The following is a 16,959-nucleotide window of genomic DNA, read 5'->3' as shown; positions in this document are numbered from 1 at the left end:
ATATGGTGCACAACGCCATTGTCAACTCCTTCGCTGGCGGGATACCTCAAGGATACAGGGGACCGACATATTTTCAGCCGATCCACCAAACCAGAATTATTCGAATTCGGTTTCACAGCCGATCCAATTTTCTATCGGGGGTTCAGGTGCTTCCTCGTCATCAGCTCCTATGGGGTATAACTCCATTCAACTGTCTTCTGCACCGTTCCCTCCAGTTAGCTCATCACCCTGGGGGGCACCTTCAGCCACGGTCGGTCAGAATCAATCGGCCAATCAAGGAAGCCCTCCATTCCAGGTGTCTTTTCAGGCGGCCACTCGGCCGACCGTACCGCCATACCAGCCTGTCGCTCCGGAGGTCAACAAGACGGCAGAGCTCATGCTATATGATGAAACGAGTGGTTCATTCAAACAGCCGATGTTCAATGCGCAACCGGCTTTCAATCAGATACCACCTGCTTTCACTCAGCCTCAGATTATTCCGCCTCCGATTTACCAACACGTGCCGATACCTCAGCCAACGGTTCAAAGGGAAGCGGCAGATGGAGGACGATGATGGCGACTCAGAAGAACCGCGCATTACTTCCCAGTTCCTGCTCCAGAAGTACCAACGTCAGCATGAACGCTCAAGATCCAGGGAAGAAGCAATGCGATGGCACGAAGATCACTAGAGGTGCTCGTTTTTCATCCACTGTTGCGAAAACAACCTCAGGCTGCCTTCGGCCGATAATTGCCCAGAATGCAACGGACCATATCGTGGCAATCGGCCGTTCAACAGGTCTCGCTCCAGAGACGGAAGGCCAGAACCGATCAGCAGGAATTGGCGCAACCAAGATGACCAGCGCCCTCCCGTGCGTGATCGGCTGGGGGGCAGAAGTGACCGGTATGATCGGTCAGAAGATAGACGCCATGACAGGCAGGGGGGCAGGACTGATCGGCATGACCGGTCAGAGAACAAGGCCAACGTTCACAGCCGGCTCGAAGAGACGGCCGATGCTCGAGTGACAGATGGAAACCCGTTAGGACGCGAACCGGAGTGGGAACGCGCCAAGTCAGGGGAAAGACCAATAAATCCCAGGTGGTGTCCTGATGGATTGACCAAGTCTCAAAAACAGAGAATCCAACATCTCCGCCAATGGGAACAGCAAGAAGAGGAACAACAGAGCACGACGGACAAGAAGGAAGGAAGGCCTCGGGTGTGGCGCCCCAAAAGAAACGACGAATCGGCAGGTGACGAATCGGCAGCCGAGATCGGCATGGTTTTCATACTGCCGATGGAATTCATGACTCCCACCGATCAACAGGACATGTCGGCGATAGAAGAGCAGACGGCACAATTGGCTTTAGAGCCAATGATGGCCACGTTTGAGAAGCCCGAAGATGACGAACGGCAACACATGAAGGCGATGTTCCTTAAAGGGCATGTTGACGGCCGTCCCCTCACTAGATTGATGGTGGATGGAGGAGCTGCGGTCAACATCATGCCGTACGCCGTGCTCCGGAAGCTTGGAAAAAGCGACGACGACTTGACCAAGATAGACATGATGCTCAAGGACTTCGAGCAACGTGTCAACCGCTCGCGGCGCTCTCTGCATCGACCTCACCATCGGCAGTAAGACCCTTCCTACCACCTTCTTTATTATTAATGGCAAGGGATCCTACAACATGCTACTCGGCCGGGATTGGATACATGCAAATTGCTGTATTCCGTCAACAATGCATCAATGTCTCGTACAATGGGTCGGCGATAACGTCGAGGTAGTCAAAGCCGATTCCGCATACAGCATCGCGACAGCCGACACGCAGCAGTGGAGCTGCGAAACCGTCAGGTGCATATCCGGCAGAGTATGGGAGACCGATTTCCTGAAGGTCACCGATTTTGGCCTACAGCCAATCCGAGCAGTCGGCTCCGAAGACTCAGAATAGATGGATCAGTTCGCACAAGAAGATGGGAAGCTAGGGCACGGTTTCACGTCGGCCGATTCATTAGAAATGATAGATTTAGGCGATGGTACCAAACCAAGGCCGACTTATATTAGTGCAAATTTAGACCCATAATACAAGTGTAAATTGACAAATTTGTTGAAGGAATTTAAGGATTGTTTTGCTTGGGAGTATCATGAGATGCCCGGCTTAGACCGATCTATTGTTGAACATCGGCTACCCATAAAACCAGGGTATCAACCGTACCAACAGCCCGCGCAGCACTGCAATCCCAAGATTCTACCAGACATAAAAGCTGAAATAACTCGGCTAATCGAAGCAAAATTTATTCGGCAATGCCGTTATGCTGAGTGGATCTCCAACATTGTACCAGTGTACAAGAAGAATGGAAAGCTACGCGTTTGCGTTGATTTCAGGAATCTTAATCAGGCCACACCGATGGACGGTTACCCCATGCCAACGGCCGATGTACTGATCGACGCTGCCGCGGGGCATAAGATTATTAGCTTCATGGACGGAAATGCTGGGTACAATCAAATACTTATGGCCGAAGAGGACATACCCAAAACGGCCTTCAGATGTCCAGGTCACCTTGGCTTGTTCGAGTCGGTGGTAATGACTTTTGGCTTGAAGAACGCTGGTGCTACGTATCAAAGAGCCATGAATTACATATTTCACAAGCTCATTGGCATTCTGGTGGAGATCTACATCGATGACGTCGTAGTCAAGTCCAAAGGACATGAAGAACATCTGGCCGATTTGCGAAAAGTGCTAGAGTGCACCAAGAAACACGGGCTCAAGATGAACCCCAATAAATGTGCTTTCGGCGTATCCGCCGGACAGTTCTTAGGGTTCATGGTGCACGAACGCGGGATTGAAATCAATCGGAAGACCATAGCGGCCATCAACAAAGTCGTGGCCCCACAAAACAAAACCGAATTACAATCTTTAATTGGCAAAGTAAATTTCATCAGAAGATTCATATCTAATCTATCTGGGCGGATTCAGGCGTTCATGCCACTGTTGAAGTTAAAGCCTAACCAGGAATTTATATGGGGGGAAGAGCAGCGCAAAGCACTGGAAGATATCAAGCAATACTTGGTCTCGCCACCAGTATTGGTTCCTCCTCAGACTGGTAAGCCGTTCAAGCTATACTTGTCAGCCGATGAAAAAGCTATTGGGTCGGCTCTAGTCCAGGAGTTCGAAGGCAAGGAGCGGGTAATTTATTATGTCAGTAGAAGACTTCTGGACGCTGAGACAAGATATCCTCCAGTGGAGCGGTTGTGCCTATGTCTTTATTTCTCATGCACTAAACTCAGGCACTATTTACTGTCGACAGAATGCGTGGTCGTATGCAAAGAGGATGTAGTGAAATACATGCTATCACTGCCGATCTTGAAAGGACGAATCGGCAAATGGATCTTAGCATTGTCAGAGTTTGACCTGCGGTATGAATCGGCAAAAGCCGTCAAGGGTCAGGTCATGGCCGATTTCGTCGCCCAACACTGCGGACCAGAGATTGCCCTCGTAGAGCCGGCACCTTGGACTTTATATTTTGATGGGTCGTCATGTGGGGTCGGATCAGGAATCGGCATCATTCTCATATCGCCTCGGGGGACAAGCTATGATTTTTCTCTGCCGATAGAAGCTACTGCTACTAACAATCAAGCAGAGTACCGAGCTATATTGAAGGGCTTACAACTATTAAGAGAAATCAAGGCCGAGTCTGTTGAAGTCTACAGGGATTCCATGCTTATAGTAGATCAGCTGACCGGAAGATCTGAATGCAAGGACGACGTGTTAAGAATTTATTACGAAGATTGTTTACAGTTCTTGAAAGAATTTAGATCGGCAGTAATCGAGCACATCCCAAGGGATCACAACGAGGGTGCCAACAAGCTCGCCCAGCACGCATCTAGATATCGGCCAATTCTGGGCGCTATGGCTCTAGAACTTGCGGCCGATGACTGGTGAAAAGAAATTGCCGACTACCTAAAAGATCCGTCTAAAAAGGTGGAACGACGAGTACGTTTTCATGCTACTAAATACGTACTACTCGAAGACGACCTGTTCTACCGAACGATCGACGACGTCCTACTCAAATGCCTTGGAACAGAGGAGTCCAAGACTCTGATGGAGAAATCCATGAAGGGGTATGTGGAGCACACCAATCGGCCCATAAGATGAAGTGGATGATCAGGAATAATGGGTACTACTGGCCAACTATCCTCGAAGACTGTTTCAAATATTATAAGGGGTGCTAGGATTGTCAAAAGTTCGGGAATGTCCAGCGTGCACCCGCATCGGCTATGAATCCCATTATCAAGCCGTGGCCGTTCAGGGGATGGGGAATAGACCTTATCGGCCAAATTTACCCACCGTCAAGAAAAGGGCACAAATTTATTCTGGTGGCTACTGATTACTTTACCAAATGGGTAGAGGCAATTCCGTTAAGAGCCGTGACATCGGCTATCATGGCCGACTTCGTAAGGGATCATATCGTTTACCGATTCGGCATCCCTCAGACTATAACAACCGATCAAGGAACAATGTTCACATCGGGGGAATTTGAGGATTTACAACCGATATGGGAATCAAATTGTTAAATTCTTCTCCGTATTACGCCCAAGCCAATGGTCAGGCAGAATCCTCCAACAAAGGGATAATCAAGTTGATCAAAAGAAAAATCGAGGAACAGCCAAAGAAGTGGCATCTATGTTTGACTGAGGCCCTATGGGCGTACAGGATGGCTTGTCATGGGGCTACCAAGTTATCTCCCTACCAGTTGGTGTACGGTCACGATGCAGTACTACCATGGGAATCAAGGGCGGGATCAAGGCGTATTTCGCTCCAGGACCAGTTAACGGCCGATGACTACTCATCACTTATGAAAAGGGAACTTGATGATTTGGCTGGCCAACGATTGAGAGCTCTGATAAGCATTGAAGAAAACAAAAAGAAAGTAGCCAGGTGGTACGATAAGAAGGTCAAAGTCAAACAATTCTCCCCTGGGGACTTGGTATGGAAGTTAGTGTTGCCGATTGGGTCGAAAGATCCTAAATTCGGAAAATGGTCCCCTACATGGGAAGGGCCGTATAAAATCGGCAGATGCGCTCCGGGGAATGCTTACATTTTGGAGACAATAGAAGGAGAAGAATTTACTAGAGCTCTGAACGGAAGGTACTTAAAAAGATATTACCCTAGTATATGGGTCGGAGCATAAAGAATTAACCATAACACAATCACACATAGCCGATGCAAAACGGTTCAAACACATAGTCGTCCAAATCGGCCGATTGTATTCATTCGGTACGGGCGATGGGTTACATGGCTGACAAAACATTAGTCGCCCTTAGAACAAAAAATACAAATAACTAATTATTCTTCTTCTTGCGCTCCCTCCCATTCTGTTCCAACTCATTCATGATGCGGAGGTATTCTTCTTCTATTTCCTTCATTGAGGCCTCCGCTTCAACTTGACGAGGGAGAGGATGACTCCAATCCATGGGCGGGCGTGAAGTTCCTGCGGCCGCGTCTTCGAGAACGACCCACGGAGGAAGTGGATGGCTCCTGTCGGTGGGAGGTCGCCGGCTACCGTTGCTCTCCATAAAGTCCAAGATTGTACGGGCCGCCGTGGTGACATCATCTTGAAGTTCGTCACAACGATGGCTCCTGACGGTCGGAGATCGTCGGCTTCTATCACTCTCTATGAAATCCAAGACCACACGAGCCTCCGCAGTAACGTGGTCTCGAAGTTCGTCACGATAAGCCATGATCAGCTCATTATCTTCGGACGTCAATGGGTCCTCGGAGTGAATGAGCTCAATGGCGCGTATGAGCTCCGGGCTAAGACGCTGAGGCTGAAACAAAAAGAATAAGAAGGGACATCTTCTTCCTAGGATCTAAAAAGAGAAAGGGAAATCAAGACCAAGATTTCACCTGGTTGACAGAAGAAGAAGAAGCCGATGAAGACATGACTGGAAAGCCGCGCCGACGAGAGAAGAAAGGAAATGAAAAACAAAAGCCGAACTGGTACGTTCGGAAGGAAGTGCTTAGGCCAGTATTTATAGAAAAAAGATGCGTGGAAATTTGGTAAGGCTACGTCCCATCGGAAATAAGAAAGGCAATAAATAGAAAGGGCGTCGCGAAGGACGGTCAAAGTAGATAGTAAATGTTCGTACAAAATAGTCAGTGTTTTACAGGTTACCCAGAAGGGTATCGATAGCCGTGATTGCCCGACGCCGGATCTGATCAGCAGAGTCAAGGACCCGTTGGTCTTCATCCGCCGATCCAGAGACTTCTGATGCACTGCGGTGGAGTTTTAGGGCCTCATGGGCGAAGCGCTGCCTCTCCCGTGTCAAATCGGCAATGACAGAAGGGAGTTCTTGAAGCCTTTTCTCTTCGGCACTGATTGCCTTGGTCACTTGCTCCATCTCCTTGGCGAGCTCTGCCCTCCGACGCTTGAGGTGGTCTATCTCACCGATAATCCCCGGACGGGAGTCCTCCAGAAAATGGATACGCCGATGCGCCTCTTGAGCTTGACGCTTGAACGTGTCCTCTTCTTCACGAGTCTTGGCCAGCTTGGCGCGATCGGCCATGTGACGAAGGGCGCTGAAGACCGGGATCCTCATAGACTTGATGAAGGCCGCCGGCGCCAGGGCCTCCTCCGCCTCTTCTGGTACTCGTCCGCTGACGTCACTGAAGAGCTGCCGAATCGGTGAAGCATCTTCTACTAGTCGGCCGATGTCCCCTTGAAGGAGGAATCGGATACTGGAAAGTTTGGCTCGGACGTCATCAGGAACGGAGCTCAAGGCAATTTGGCGGGAGGCAACTTCTTCATCATCGGAGAGGGCGACCGCAAAAGAAAAGAGGCTGTTGTCGGGGGTGTCTTGTTCCTGGAGATAATAAGAGGGAAGAATAAATCGGCTGGGAGTAAAAGCAAATCGGCTGAATGAAAGCCGGAACATAACTTACCGCTTTGAAGCGAATTTCTTCGTGTTGCACTTGGGAGGACGTCACGCCTTGCTCAGGGGCCTGTGCCATGGGTTCGTCAGATGAAGAAGATTCCACAACGATCGGTGCGGTGCTTGGGCCAGCTCCCTGAGAAAAGACCGGTGGTTGGGGAGCGCTTGGTATGCCGATGGCTTGTGTCAGAGGATTGAATAAGTACATTATGCAAATACCAAGGGAAATCAGTAAAATAGTACTATACCTCAATGGATGGAAGCGGGGGTGCGCCGATGGCCGGTTGGGTTGCTGCCGATTGTTGTATTTCCATAGGAGTGCTCTGTGCAGTCTAAAAACAAGAAGGGTTAATATCAGAACAGCAAACGGAAGCAATAAAACTTGGGTTTACCTGAACGGCCTCCAATAACAATGACGCGGCGGCTGCCCCAGCTTGTGCGACGGCTTGGGTATCGGCATCTTGGATGACCTGAGAAGGTGGTGCGGCCGGAGTCTCTGCCGATACGAGCACAGGAGGATCCGCCGATTCTATACGAGCTCGGACTCGGCGACTGGTCTTCTTGGTGGTCCTCTTCTAGGCTTGTTTCGATCGGCCAGCAATCACGTCGATGGACGAAGCATCATAGCCGATAAGAGGATAAGTGGTGTATGGATGACTCTCTATTAGCCGTCCGCTCCGGCTGTGTGTTGGAGGAGTTCGATTCTCGGCCTGAAGAAATAGTAAAATCATTAGTGCTCAGTCACGTTAAGAGGAATGAAAATCGGCTAAGGAAAGTACCTCGACGTTCGGGTCAATGTTGGCTGGGTCCAAGAAGTTGCAGTATGCCGATGCCGAATTGCAGAAGAGAAATTGCTTCCAATCGGCCCACCAGAGTTTGAACGGCTGAACGGCAAAGGGAGCTACCAGCCAGTTGTTCAGGTCAATGGTACTGGAATCCAGAATTCGGTCTCATAACCGACTATAATCCAGACCGGATGTGAGCTCATCTCTAAACTTGATTCGACCAGCAAAATACACTTGAATCGGCAGCTGACCCATGCCGAACTGACGTGCTACAACGGAAGGGTTGTAGAACTCATACGTAGGGGCATCCTTCCCCGAGAAGAAGTTGGCTGGCAGGAGTCCTGGCTTGATTAACTCATCATAGAGCTTTTCATCAAATCGGCCAGTAGTCGAATCAAAGCAGGTTGGGAGTTCAAAAACCGGGTCATCCCGCTAATAAGGAAACCAAATGGTTGCATCTTCATTAAAGCTGTTATAGAAGCATCGAAAGTACTCGGCTACCTTTGTAGCAGAATACGTGCAACCTGGGAAAGCTGATGCCGCTTCACCAAAGGACATGCATCGGCGACGTTCGGTAGGGTCTTCTGCCGATTCGATGTTGGGGAACATCATGCGGTCCACCTGCTGCTGAGTGATCTTGCTCATATAAAGGTTCAGCCATAAGTTGATGAACCACCAGGGTCCACCTGGATTGCCGATCGGCTCTCCCTTGGATTGTCTGATGCCGATTTGATGGAGCATGTGGTACGCGGCCCCTAGCAGATGTTTCCCAAGAGGGACATGGTTTCCTCTGGACAGCGCTTCAGCTAAGGCCTGGGTATTGGTTGATGGGCCGGCGGCTCTTCCGCAAAAGAAATGTTTTTCTAGCCACATCATCAAGAAGGCCGTATGCTCCCTATTCTCAACAGACCCGGTTCTCTTATTAGTTCTGATGAATCCCTTCCACCCGCCGATTCCCCTTGTGTCCAGCCGATGTGACGTTGCGGCTAGAAGGTGGTAAGGTGTGTCCGGGGAAGAGATGTCAAGGCCGGTCAACAGGACCACATCGGCCAGTGTTGGGGTCATAGGTCCGTGCCCGAATAAGAAGGCATTAAGTGCATCAGACCAAAAGTAAGAAGCCGCCATTACCAACGGCTCATTTTTCTCCATCTGGGACAAGGATAGGTTGATGCATTGGCCGATTTTGAGCTCTTCCCATGAGACGCTCTTTGACGCGGCTACCCGTTGGTACCATTCCCTCCAACCTGGGGTTTCATTCGGCCAGGACCTAAAAGTACCCAACCATTGATCTAAGTCCATATCGGACAGTTTGAAGGGTATCCTGTGGGTTTCCAAATTGATAAGATCTATTGGATCTGGGTTTCCCATAGGTCTGAGGCAAACAAGGCCGGGATTTCCCGTAAGGTGAATGGTAATGTGGTGCCTAACTGCCTAAAAAAGGGAAAGGGGAGTGTAAAAAAGTAAGAAACAGATCTAAGGTAAATGTATTGCCGATAGAAGAAGGATTCGGTATTTACCTCTGGGATGAAGTTCTGAGTGATCGGCGTGGTCGCCGGTGCAGATGCGGACGACGGGGCCGCGATGGGGATCGCCATTGGGATCTCCGATGAAGCTCCTTCTTCTGTGGATGGAGCAACGGCCGTCGTCACCACCGCCGGAGGCGCTACTTCTGGAACGTCGCGCGCGGGAGAGCTGCCGGAAGGAGCCGCCATTGGAGGAGAAGAGGAAAAAGTAACAGGAGGTGGTGCTAGAAAGCTTCGGCGGCAAGGGAAAGATGCTGAAGGAAGAAGGAGGCGCGCGCACTGGGAAAAGAGACGTGAGCTTGAAGATGAAGTGCGGGGTGAAGCGCTATTTAAAGGATGCCTGAAGGGGGATAAAAATGGAATTTTCACCGTGCCGGCGTTTCGAGTTTTTTGGGAGTAGTGGCTGTCGTGGGCGCCCGTTTCGAAAAGATTGCAATCATCAGCTGGAAGACCGCGAAATGGAAGGATATTTTCATTGCGGCCATTTCGGAGGGGAGGTTATAAAGAATTTCGAAGTAAAAGACTATGTTTTACTCCGAAACTGGGGGGCATGTGTTGACGCCAGATTTCGTCACTAGTAATCGGCGCCAAGAAGAGAGGGAATCGGAGAGGCACAGTTGGGAATCGGTCGAATGGTGCTACAGTGCGAGATCGGCCGGTGACTTCTGTCTCGCTTCGGGTCGAATGTGCCGGAGTCCCAATCGGTTGCCTTTTGCCGATAAGGAATCGGCCGATTAGGAGGATGGGTTAATTGGGCCTGCATGGGCTTGGAAAGGAATAAGAGGATGAGGGGGAGGTCAGCCCATGAAGCGTGGAGTAACTAACCGAGCACGAACCGTGCTTGTAGATATTCGTTTTCTGTTTGAATTAGGGATAGAATTCTAGTCGGTTAAGAAGTTATCTGTACGGGGCTATAAATAGCTACCTTTGTAAATCTGTAATCATCAACCAATCAATACAACAAGCTACTTTTTCCTCATACTTACTTTCAAGCAGGCGACTTCGCCATTACTTTCCTCTTTTTCACGAGTTCGTGCGGATTGGCGGGGCTGCATCATCTTGATCTCCGGCCGATTCTGTAAGTTCCGCTTATCGAGTAATATCTAAGCTTTAACTTCGGGCGTATCGCTGTTGTTTCGTTTAGATTTATTCACTAGTTATCGATATTTGCTAGAATCATAGGGTTTTTGCCTGTTGTTCTAGTTTTATCACCAGTTATCCAGCTAAGAATCGGTAGTTTCGGCTTCATTCACGTTCTGCTATTAAATTCATCTATTGCCGATTAGATCTATTCCTAGTGTTGTTATCATAAGCTTTGTATCGATTACTCTAGTTATTTTCTGTCTACAAAGCTACAGTGATCGGTTTGCCTATAGCCGATTTCTTTATTACAGTAAATCGGCCGATTCGCTGATAAGCTCTCTCGAGATCGGAAACTTAGCCGATCGTGATTTCTGAACCTGATACGTATTCTTCCTTGCCAATCAACAGGTCAAATTGGCTGGCACGCCGCGCGAACCGCACCAGGGCAATCACCCGAACAGGAGTTAAGCAGATTCTCCCAGGTCGTGTGTCGGACGCTGGGATTTGGTTGACCGATTTCTAGCGCCAACAGGACCACATTGTTTATCGGTTTGGTATCCCTCAAACCATCACAGCTGATCAAGGGACGATGTTCACTTTAGGAGAGTTCGAGGAGTTCACCGCCGATATGGGAATTAAGTTGTTGAATTCTTCTCTGTATTATGCTCAATCTAACGGTCAAGCCGAATCGTCCAATAAGGGGATAATCAAGTTGATTAAGAGGAAGATAGAAGAATAGCCTAAGAAGTGGCATGTATGTTTGACTGAGTCTTTATGGGCTTACAGGATGGCCTGCCACGGGGCCACTAAAATATCTCCGTATCAATTGGTATATGGTCACAAGGCAGTATTGCCTTGGGAATTAAGGATGGGGTCAAGATGCACATCGCTTCAAGATCAGTTGACGGCCGATGACTATTCCCTCCTCATGAAGGGAGAGCTCGACGATTTGGCAGGTTAACGATTAAGAGCCCTGATCAGCATTGAAGAAAACAAGAAAAGGGTGGCTAGGTGGTACGATAAGAAGGTCAAGGTCAAACAATTCTCTCAAGCAGATTTGGTATGAAAGTTGGTGCTGCCGATAGGGTCTAAGGATCCCAAGTTCGGTAAATGGTCGCCCACTTGGGAAGGGCCGTATAGAATCGGTCGATGCACTCCAGGAAATGCGTATTTTGTGGAAACTATCAAAGGAGAGGAATTCACGAGAGCCTTGAACGGAGATATCTGAAAAGATACTACCCTAGTATATGGGTGGATGTGTAACTGACGATAGAGTGCATCAAGATGATGTGGCCAACTCCTATTGGTTCTTGTTGGTATAGCTGATGCAGAGATAACATCACCTTAAGGACGAAACATTCGACTAATCCGGCCGATTTATTATTTGGTACAAATGAAAAGGTACATGGCCGACACGGTACAAGCCGTCCTTAGAACAAAAAGTATTATTCGGTACAAACAACAAAGTACATGGCTGACACGGTACAAGTTACCCTTAGAATAAAAAGTACCAACACACTTATTGACCACGCTTTTTCTTAATCTCCCTCTCGATCCGGCCTTATTCTATCAAGAGGCGGATGCTCTTTTCCTCCAGATCCTCCATGGTGGCTTCAACCTCGACTTGATGAGGAAGTGGGTGGCTCCTGTCAAGGGAAGGTTGGGAGGTCCCTATTGCGGCATCCTCGAGGGTGACTGGGCGAGGGAGTGGGTGACTCCTTTCAATTGGCGGCCGCCTGGAGCAGTTGGCATCCATATGGTCCAGGATCTTCTGAACGTCAGCAGGGATATGATGTTTGAGTTCTTTGTGATGAGCCCTGATCAGATCTCTATCCGCCTGGGATAGCGGTTCATCGGAATGCATGACCTCGATCGCTCGTTCTAGTTCAGGACTAAGGCGTCTTGGCTGAAAATCAACAAACAACTGCTCATCGTCAGACCGATTGAAATGGTAGGTGGGGGAACAAAGGAAGGTTTCGTACCTGATTGACAGAGAAGCAAGAAGAGGAAGAAGACATCTCCGCACCTAGTCTGAGGATATAGAAATCAAACTACTAGAGGAAAAGAGGATGGGTGATGTGAATGTCTTCGGAAACGATACGGGGCCTCATATTTATAGAAGGAAAAGGGCGAAGGGTTGGTAAGACGTGTCCCGTCGGAGTAAAAGGGTTAATAAATGAAAGGCTACAGCAAAAGGATGGTTCAGGTTTGAATCCGCACGTCAACGGAAGAAGGACATTAATGTTTTTACAGAGCATTCAATGCTTTTACAATTTACCCGAGAAGGGCATTAATAGCCGCAATCGCTCGCTGCCTAACCTGATTGGCTGAGTCTAAAGTTCGCTGGTCATCGTCGGCCGATCCAGGGACTTTTGGCATATGGTGATGGAGCTTGGTTGCTTCGTGGGCCAGGCTCTGTCTCTCTTGCTTCAACTCAGCGATGACAAAGGGGAGGTCTTGGAATCTTTTCTCTTCAACGGCTATGGCTTTAGTCACCTGCTCCATTTCCTTGGCAAGCTCTGCCCTTTGACGTTTGAGGCGGTCTATGGCACCAACGATATCTGGGCGAGAGCTTTCAAGGAAGTTGATTCGTTGATGCACCTCTTGAGCTCGATGCTTGTAGGAGTCTTCCTCCTCGCGGGCTTTTGCTAGTTTGGCATGATCGGCCATGTGGCGCAAGGCCCTGAACACTAGAATTCGCATTGATTCGATGTATGCGGCGGGTGCCAAAGCCTCTTCTGCCTCCTCTGGAACTCGGCCTCTGATTTCACTGAGAACTTGCCGAATCGGCGAGGCGTCTTCCACTAATCGGCCGATGTCATCTTGGAGGAGGGTCCGTATGCTCTCAAGCTTGGCACGAACGTCATCAGTGATTGAGCGCAGTGTGATTTGGCGCAAGGCAACCTCTTCGTCGTCAGAGAGTGCAACCGCAAAAGAGAAAACACTGTTGTTGGGGGTGTCCTGCTCCTACGAAGGAATAAAAGAATGAGAAATGCAGATTAGTCGACGATAATGGGAAATCGGCCAATTTGGGTGACAGGTTTCTTGCCTCTTTGAAGCGGATTTTCTCTGTTTGCGCCAGCGGAAGTGCTACCCTCATCTCGGGAACTAGCATGACTGATTCGTTAGAGGAAGAAGATTCAACGATTATTGGTGCCCTGCTCGGGCCAGCCTCCTGGAAAGGTACGGGAAGCGGATTTTTGTAAGTATAATGCAAATGTTTAAATCTGATGATATATAATAGCTACCGTACCTCCGTGAGTCGCCCGGCCGATGGTTGTTGGAAGGGTACAATCGATGAGCCCAGGATAGCCGGCGTCCAAATCGGTTAGCTTTCGGTTAAGTATTAAAAAATTGAGTTAAAAGATTCTCTACCTCGGTGGGAGGGATTGCTGGTGTTCCGGTTCCTGCCTGGAATGTAGCCGATTGCTGCGGAGATTGCACTGGGGTGATTTGCGCAGCCTGACAGAAAGAAGAAGTTAATATCGGAAGAATACTTAGAAGGATGTGAGGTATATGAAGTTACCTGAACACCTTCTACCAGCAATGATGCAGCAGCCGCTCCAACTTCTGTAGCAGCCTGGGGATCGACTTCCTCAATAGTCGGCAGAATCGGCGCAGCTAAAGATTCAACCGATGCCGCCGCCGATTGATCGATCAGTTCTATGCGGGCGCGTACTCGGCGACTTGTCTTCTTTGAGGAGGTTTTCTTCGATGGGTGTTTCGATCGACCGGTGGTGATGTCTTCAATGGATGGGGCATGGTAGCCGATGAGTGGGAATGGTGTGTATGGGTAGCGATTCTCTATAGTCCTACCACTCCGGCTGCACATTGGAGGAAGTCGACTTTTGGACTACAGAAGGAAAACAAGAATTAGTGAAAAATTTGTAACATAAAAGGAAATAATATTGAAATCGACTGAGAAGAGAGCATGTACCACTGCATTTGGATTGATGTTGTCGGGGTCTAGATCATTGCAATATGTTGCAAGGGATGCACAAAAGAGGTGCTGCTTCCATTCTGCCCACCATAGTTTGAATTGTTGGACAGCAAAAGGAGGCACTATCCAATTGTTTAGATCGATGGTGTTGGAGTCTGGCACTAGATGCATAGCCGATTGTAATTGAGACCCTTGGTGAGCTTGTCCCGGAATTTTGCGCGGCCAGCAAAGTAAACTTGAATCGGCAGCTGACCGAGGCCAAACTGCCAAGCTGCAACTGATGGGTTGTAAAACTCATAAGTTGGGGAATCCTTCCCAGAGAAGAAGTTCGCTGGTAAGATCCCTAGCTTGATCAAGGCATCCGTGAGGTCGTTGTCAAAGGTGTTGGACGTCGAATCATAACAGAAGGGAAGCTCAAAAGGCGGCTCTGTTCTCTAGTACGGGTACCAACTGGTAGTTTCTTCACTAAAGCCGTTGTAAAAGCATCTGAAATACTCAGCTGCCTGGGTGGTGGTGAACTGGCAACCAGGGAAAGCTGATGCTGCTTCGCTGAAAGAGGTGCATCGGCGCCGTACGATGGGGTTTTCCTCTGACTCGATGTTGGGGAATGTCTTGGTCTCTATTTGCTACTGGGAGATTTTGCTCATGTACAAATTGAGCTAGGGTGATGAACCACCAGGGGCCACCAGGGTTTCCAATTGGCTCTCTCTTTGACAGTTTGACGCCGATCTAGTGCATCATATGGTAGGCCGATCCCAATAGGTGTTTCCCTAGAGGAATACTTGATCCTCTCGATAGGGCTTCAGCCAAAGCTTGTGTGTTGGAAGAGGCGCCGACTGCTCTGCCACAGAAAAGATGCTTCTCTAGCCACATCATCAAGAAGGCCGTGTATTCTCTCTCTAAGATTGTCCCAGTCCTCATGTTTTCATTGATATACCCCTTCCACCCGCCGATTCCTTTCGTTTCCAGCCGATGGGTCGGCTTGACCAGATAATTAAAGGGTGTATTGGGGGAGGAGATATCGAGGCCGGTCAACATTAAAACATCAGCCAGAGTTGGGGTCATGGGTCCGTGCTCAAAGAGAAATGCATTGAGCGCGTCAGACCAGAAGTAAGAAGCTGATATTACCAAGAGTTCATTTTTCTCCATCTGGGACAAAAATAGGTTGATGCACTGGCTGATTTATAATTCATCCCATAGAACTCTCTTGGAGTTGGCCATTCTTTGGTACCACTCTTTCTAGCCGAGAGTTTCATTCGGCCAAGATCTAAAAGTGCCCGACCACTGGTCCAAATTCATAGATGATTGCTTAAACGAGATTCTATGGGTTTCTAAATTGATCAGATCGGTTGGGTCTGGGTTCCCCATAAGACCTAAGCAGATGAGGCCAAGAGCTTCGGAAAGGCGGATGGTGATTTGGTGTCTGACCGCCTAAAAAAGGTAAAAAGGGAAGAAGTAAGAATAGATCTAAAAATGCATGGGCGGTAAAAAGTAAAAAGAGAAGTTTCGGATGTTTACCTCTGGAATGAAGCTCATAGTTACCGATGGGGCTGCTGGTGGAACTGCCGCTACTGATGGAGCTGCCGGCGGAGCCTCCGTTGCTGGTGGATTTGCCGATGGAGTCACGATTGAGGGGATGAAGCAGAATGCAGACGAAAAAAGGACCGCCGAAGAATGCGATTGGAAGCCAAAAGGGCGCTGGGAGAAGATGGAAGGTGACTCGCTAGGAAAGAGGTTACTGAGCTCGTGAAGAAGCAGCGGCAGGGCACGCCAGTATTTAAAGATGGTCCGAGAGAAGGGGTAAAGGTGGGATTTTTACCGCGCCGTCTACATGAATTTCGGGGGAGCGGTTGTCTCAGGCGCCCGGTTCGAAAAAGATTGCAATCATCAGGTAGAAGACCGCGAAACAAAAGGAGATTTTTGCCTCGTTTGTTTCGGAGGAGAGGTTAAAAAAGAATTTCGAAGTAAAAGTCATGTTTTACTCCAACACTTGGGGGGCATGTGTTGACGCCAGATTTTGATACTTATGGGATCGGCGTCAAGGGAGGAAAGGATTGGCCGATGCGGCGGATTAAAAGGTTACGATTGGGAATCGGCCGATTGGTGCTACAGTTGGAAATCGGCCGATTGGCGCTACAGTGTTTTGGTAGACGGAGTTGGTGGAGATCGGCTGATTGGAAGGCTGGAGCGATTGGGCCAATATGGGCTTAAAGTGGATTAGAGAAAGTTTGGCTCGTGGGAGTATAATAACCAACTTCGATACGAGTTGTGTTTGTAAATATTCATTTTCGTTTAAAATTAAAGATAGATCCTAGTCGGTAAGGAAATCAGTTGTAACAGGCTATAAATAATCTACTTTTTTATCTTTAGAGATTTGTAAAATAACACATCAATCAATACAAATAATCTACTTTTTTATCGTACTTTACTTTCAAGTCGGCGACTTTGCCAATACATCTTTTTCTTTCATGAGTTCGTACGGGTTGGCAGGGCTGCATCGACACGATCTCCGGCTGATTCTGTAAGTTCCATCTACCGAGTAATATCTAAGCTTTAACTTTGGACGCATCGCTATTGTTTCGTTTAGATTTATTCACCAGTTATCGATATTTACTAGAATTATAGGTTTTATCTATTGTTCTAGTTTAATCACCAGTTATCCAGCTTGAGATTTGAACTGTCAGCTTTATTATCACTATTCTTTTTTATCATCATATAGCCGA

Source organism: Setaria viridis, chromosome 4 (genome assembly GCF_005286985.2).
Source record: "Setaria viridis chromosome 4, Setaria_viridis_v4.0, whole genome shotgun sequence".
In the NCBI taxonomy this organism is placed as follows: Eukaryota; Viridiplantae; Streptophyta; class Magnoliopsida; order Poales; family Poaceae; genus Setaria; species Setaria viridis.
The sequence above is the reverse complement of the archived record's forward strand: the minus strand, read 5'-3'. Positions refer to the sequence as shown.